This window comes from Lolium rigidum, chromosome 4, assembly GCF_022539505.1.
Source record: "Lolium rigidum isolate FL_2022 chromosome 4, APGP_CSIRO_Lrig_0.1, whole genome shotgun sequence".
Classification (NCBI taxonomy): Eukaryota; Viridiplantae; Streptophyta; class Magnoliopsida; order Poales; family Poaceae; genus Lolium; species Lolium rigidum.
Genome location: NC_061511.1, coordinates 177,830,061 through 177,836,439, shown reverse-complemented (window position 1 = coordinate 177,836,439; position 6,379 = coordinate 177,830,061).

Genomic DNA, 6,379 nt, shown 5'->3' with positions numbered 1-6,379 from the left:
TGGATAGCGGTCTATGTACTTTGTCGTAATGCCCCGATTAAATCTCATAGTACTCATCATGATATATGTATGTGCATTGTTATGCCTTCTTTATTTGTCAATTGCCCAATCGTAATTTGTTCACCCAACATCTGCTATCTTATGGGAGAGACACCACTAGTGAACTGTGGACCCCGGTCCTATTCTTTACATCTGAAATACAATCTACTGCAATTGTTCTTTACTGTTCTTCGCAAACAATCATCATATTCCACACAATACGTTTAATCTTTTGTTTACAGCAAGCCGGTGAGATTGACAACCTCACTGTTACGTTGGGGCAAAGTTCTGTGATTGTGTTGTGCAGGTTCCACGTTGGCGCTGGAATCCCTGGTGTTGCGCCGCACTACACTCCGCCGCCATCAACCTTCAACGTGCTTCTTGACTCCTACTGGTTCGATAAACCTTGGTTTCTTACTGAGGGAAAACTTGCTGCTGTGCGCATCACACCTTCCTCTTGGGGTTCCCAACGGACGTGTCATCTACGCGCATCACGTATCACCTAGAATGGAAGCACTGCTTTGCACCGAGGTCAGGCAATAAGGCTACTCTTGGAACAGCCATTCATAACCCAGTTTGGAAGATATTATGGCGGCTCAAAATACCAAGTAAAATCAAGATTTTTGCATGGCGTGCGTTACATGGGCTGATGCCTCTGAAATCTATCCTAGCTAATAGACATGTTGGTACTAGTGGGAAGTGTACGATATGCTCTCAGGCTCCGGAGGACATTCTACACCTCTTGTTCCAATGTCAACCTGCATCGGCAATGTGGGGATTATTGGGTCTTGACCATGTCATTGATGAAGCAATGCTAGTTGATCGGACTGGATCAGCAGTTCTTGAACACATCCTGATGCTACAGGACAGTAGGCTCCATGGGTTTACTTTTGGACTAAAGGAAACCATTGTCATCGCATGCTGGTATGGTGGATTCATCGCCGAAGAACTCATAACGAGAACATTCCGCCTATGGCCCAATGCAGAATGTCGGTGCTAGAAATTGCAGCAAATTCTGCTAAAGCTCATGATAGTAAGAGGGTTCAGGTGATAAGATGGAGTAAACCGGACAGGCACCAAATCAAATTGAATGTTGGTGGTTCTTTTTTCTCAGAGTCTATGAATGGGGCAGCTGGAGCTATACTAAGAGATTATAAGGGTAGGTTTATTGCGGCGACTTCTATTTTTCTCCAGAATACTTCATCGGCTAGGGCAGCGGAGGCAAGAGCGATGAAAGAGGGATTAACCCTGGCTGCCCAACTGGGATGCTCGAATATCATAGCAGAGTCGGATTCGATGGATATTATTGAGGCATGTACGGGGGAGAGGAGTTGGTTTGATGAATCTTCGGCGGTGTTTGCTGATTGTGTGGACCTAGTGACGATCATTGGCTCGGTCACATTCCTACATTGCCCTAGAGAAGCTAATACAGTTGCTCATGACTTGGCTAGATTTGGTATAGATAGTAAATCTCAATGTAATTGGATCGATGAACCCCCTAGCTTCCTCTTACCGTCTATCCTTAATGATGTAACAACTCTGTGATTTGGGCCAGCAAGTACCATACACACTCTTTTCCTCACCAGGGTACCTAAGGGGACTGGGAGGTTTTTAATGAGGCGGCTTGCTGGCGGGTTTATAATATATTCATGTTTCAAAAAAAAACGAGGCATCAATGCAACAACACCAAGCAAATAAAAAAAAATCCTCTAGCGAGCTTTACATGGTATTCTCCCTCTCAAATGCATCTTGGCTAATCGCCACGTTGGGACTGAAGGTGGTTGTCTGATCTACAACTCTGGACCAGAAGATGTACTTCACCTTCTTTTCAGATGCCATGTGGCAATGGAGCTATGGGCATCGCTAGGCTTATCAGAGGATGGTACTTGTGGTGGATTAGAAGGAGACGGACGCATGGTGAAGATGTCCTTTCAGTTAACAGTTGTAAACTGTCAATTCTTTCTATGGTTGCAAACTTTGCTAAGATCTCGAAGCCACAAAATGTGGAACCGGAAAAGTGGTCAACAACTGAGCTTCGATTCATAAAACAGAATGTTGATGTGTTTTTGCTGAGAGTTGTACTGGTGCTACTGGTGCGATCCTTTGTGACTACAAAGGTAGGTTTGTTGCGGCTGCGACATCTTTCATTCCACATGTGATGACTTCATCTATGACCGAGGCTTTAGCAATGAAAGTGGGTATTGCACTTGCGGATAGACTTGGGCTCAACCACATTCAAGAAGAATCTGATTCTAATGAGATAGTAGATGCATGCAATAACGGTGATAGATGGTGGAGTGAGGAAACAGCTATCTTTGCTGATTGTGTCGACTTGGCAGTTTCGATTGGAGATGTCTCTTTTAAACACTGCCCGAGGACAACAAATTTAGTGGCTCATGAGCTTGCTAGGTTTGTGTTTGATATTAAAATTTCTTGTATTTGGGACAATGAGCCCCCTTGCTTTTTTTACTTAATAGCATAATAAACGATGTAACAATGATGTAATTCTGGATCCAGCAAGTTTGAGACGCACTCTTTTTCTTACCAGGGTACTGATGGCGTGTATTTCACACGTTCGTTGGGCAACCCCAAGAGGAAGGTATGATGCGCACAGCAGCAAGTTTTCCCTCAGAAAGAAACCAAGGTTTATCGAACCAGGAGGAGCCAAGAAGCACGTTGAAGGTTGATGGCGGCGGGATGTAGTGCGGCGCAACACCGGAGATTCCGGCGCCAACGTGGAACCCGCACAACACAACCAAAGTACTTTGCCCCAACGAAACGAGTGAGGTTGTCAATCTCACCGGCTTGCTGTAACAAAGGATTAACCGTATTGTGTGGAAGATGATTGTTTGCGAGAGAAAATAGTAAAAACAAGTATTGCAGCAGATTTGTATTTCAAGTATTAAAAGAATGGACCGGGGTCCACAGTTCACTAGAGGTGTCTCTCCCATAAGATAAAAGCATGTTGGGTGAACAAATTACAGTCGGGCAATTGACAAATAGAGAGGGCATAACAATGCACATACATGACATGATAAGTATAGTGAGATTTAATTGGGCATTACGATAAAGTACATAGACCGCCATCCAACTACATCTATGCCTAAAAAGTCCACCTTCAGGTTATCATCCGAACCCCTCCGATATTAAGTTGCAAAGCAACGGACAATTGCATTAAGTATGGTGCGTAATGTAATCAACAACTACATCCTCGGACATAGCGCCAATGTTTTATCCCTAGTGGCAACAACGACAACACAACCTTAGAACTTTCTGTCACCTGTCCAGGTGTCAATGCAGGCATGAACCCACTATCGAGCATAAATACTCCCTCTTGGAGTTAAAAGTAAAAACTTGGCCAGAGCCTCTACTAGAAACGGAGATCATGCAAGATCATAAAACAACACATGTATAATAACTTGATAATTAACATGACATGGTATTCTCTATCCATCGGATCCCGACAAACACAACATATAGAATTACAGATAGATGATCTTGATCATGTTAGGCAGCTCACAAGATCCAACAATGAAGCACAATGAGGAGAAGACAACCATCTAGCTACTGCTATGGACCCATAGTCCAGGGGTGAACTACTCACTCATCACTCCGGAGGCGACCATGGCGGTGTAGAGTCCTCCCGGGAGATGAATCCCCTCTCCGGCGAGGGTGCCGGAGGAGATCTCCGTAATCCCCCGAGATGGGATCGGCGGCGGCGGCGTCTCGATAAGGTTTTCCGTATCGTGGTTTTTCGCATCGGGGTTTCGCGACGGAGGCTTTAAGTAGGCGGAAGGGCGAAGTCGGGGGCCGGACGAGGGGGCCACACCATAGGGCGGCGCGGGCCCCCCGGGCCGCGCCGGCCTATGGTGTCGCCACCTCGTGGCCCCACTTCGTGTGTTCTTCGGTCTTCGGAAGCTCCGTGGAAAAATAGGCCCCCGGGTCTTCGTTTCGTCCAATTCCGAGAATATTTCGTTACTAGGATTTCGAAACCAAAAACAGCAGAAAACGGAACCGGCACTTCGGCATCTTGTTAATAGGTTAGTTCCGGAAAATGCACGAATATGACATAAAGTGTGCATAAAACATGTAGGTATCATCAATAATATGGCATAGAACATAAGAAATTATCAATACGTCGGAGACGTATCAAGCATCCCCAAGCTTAGTTCTCGCTCGTCCCGAGCGGGTAAAACGATAACAAAGATAATTTCTGAAGTGATATGCCATCATAACCTTGATCATACTATTTGTAAACATATGTAGTGGATGCAGCGATCAAAACAATGGTAATGACATGAGTAAACAAGTGAATCATATAGCAAAGACTTTTCATGAATAGTACTTCAAGACAAGTATTAATAAGTCTTGCATAAGAGTTAACTCATAAAGCAATAAATCAAAGTAAAGGCATTGAAACAACACAAAGGAAGATTAAGTTTCAGCGGTTGCTTTCAACTTGTAACATGTATATCTCATGGATAATTGTCAACATAGAGTAATATAACAAGTACAATATGCAAATATGTAGGAATCAATGCACAGTTCACACAAGTGTTTGCTTCTTGAGGTGGAGAGAAATAGGTGAACTGACTCAACATAAAAGTAAAGAGAATGGTCCTTCAAAGAGGAAAGCATCGATTGCTATATTTGTGCTAGAGCTTTTATTTTGAAAACATGAAACAATTTTGTCAACGGTAGTAATAAAGCATATGAGTTATGTACATTATATCTTACAAGTTGCAAGTCTCATGCATAGTATACTAATAGTGCCCGCACCTTGTCCTAATTAACTTGGACTACCGGATCTTTGCAATGCACATGTTTTGACCAAGTGTCACAATGGGGTACCTCCATGCCGCTCGTACAAAGGTCTAAGGAGAAAGCTCGCATTTTGGATTTCTCGCTTTTGATTATTCTCAACTTAGACATCCATACCGGGACAACATGGACAACAGATAATGGACTCCTCTTTAATGCATAAGCATGTGGCAACAATTATTATTCTCATATGAGATTGAGGATATATGTCCAAACTCGAAACTTCCACCATGAATCATGGCTTTAGTTAGCGGCCCAAAGTTCTTCTCTAACAATATGCATGCTCCAACCATGAAGGTGGTAGATCTCTCTTGCTTCGGACAAGACGGACATGCATAGCAACTCACATGATATCCAACAAAGAATAGTTGATGGCGTCCCCGAAACATGGTTATCGCTCAACAAGCAACTTAATAAGAGATAAAGTGCATAAGTACATATTCAATACTACAATAGTTTTTAAGCTATTTGTCCCATGAGCTATATATTGCAAAGGTGAATGATGGAATTTTAAAGGTAGCACTCAAGCAATTTACTTTGGAATGGCGGATAAATACCATGTAGTAGGTAGGTATGGTGGGCACAAATGGCATAGTGGTTGGCTCAAGGATTTTGGATGCATGAGAAGTATTCCCTCTCGATACAAGGTTTAGGCTAGCAAGGTTATTTGAAACAAACACAAGGATGAACGGTACAGACAAAACTCACATAAAAGACATATGGTAAACATTATAAGACTCCATACCGTCTTCCTTGTTGTTCAAAACTCAATACTAGATGTTATCTAGACTCTAGAGAAACCAAATATGCAAACCAAATTAGCAGCTCTAAGTATTTCTTCATTAATGGGTGCAAAGTATATGATGCAAGAGCTTAAACATGAGCACAACAATTGCCAAGTATCAAATTATCCAAGACATTTTAGAGTTACTACATGTAGCATTTTCCAATTCCAACCATATAACAATTTAACGAAGATGAAACTTCGCCTTTAATACTATGAGTAGAGCCTAAGGACATATTTGTCCATATGCAACAGCGGAGCGTGTCTCTCTCCCATAAAGTGAATGCTAGGATCCATTTTATTCAAACAAAACAAAAAACAAAAACAAACCGACGCTCCAAGCAAAGTACATAAGATGTGGCCGAATAAAAATATAGTTTCAGGGGAGGAACCTGATAATTTGTTGATGAAGAAGGGGATGCCTTGGGCATCCCCAAGCTTAGACGCTTGAGTCTTCTTAATATATGCAGGGGTGAACCACCGGGGCATCCCCAAGCTTAGAGCTTTCACTCTCCTTGATCATATTGCATCATACTCCTCTCTTGATCCTTGAAAACTTCCTCCACACCAAACTCGAAACAACTCATTAGAGGGTTAGTGCATAATAAAAATTCACATGTTCAGAGGTGACACAATCATTCTTAACACTTCGGACATTGCATAAAGCTACTCGGACATTAGTGGATCAAAGAAATTCATCCAACATAGCAAAAGAGGCAATGCGAAATAAAAGAC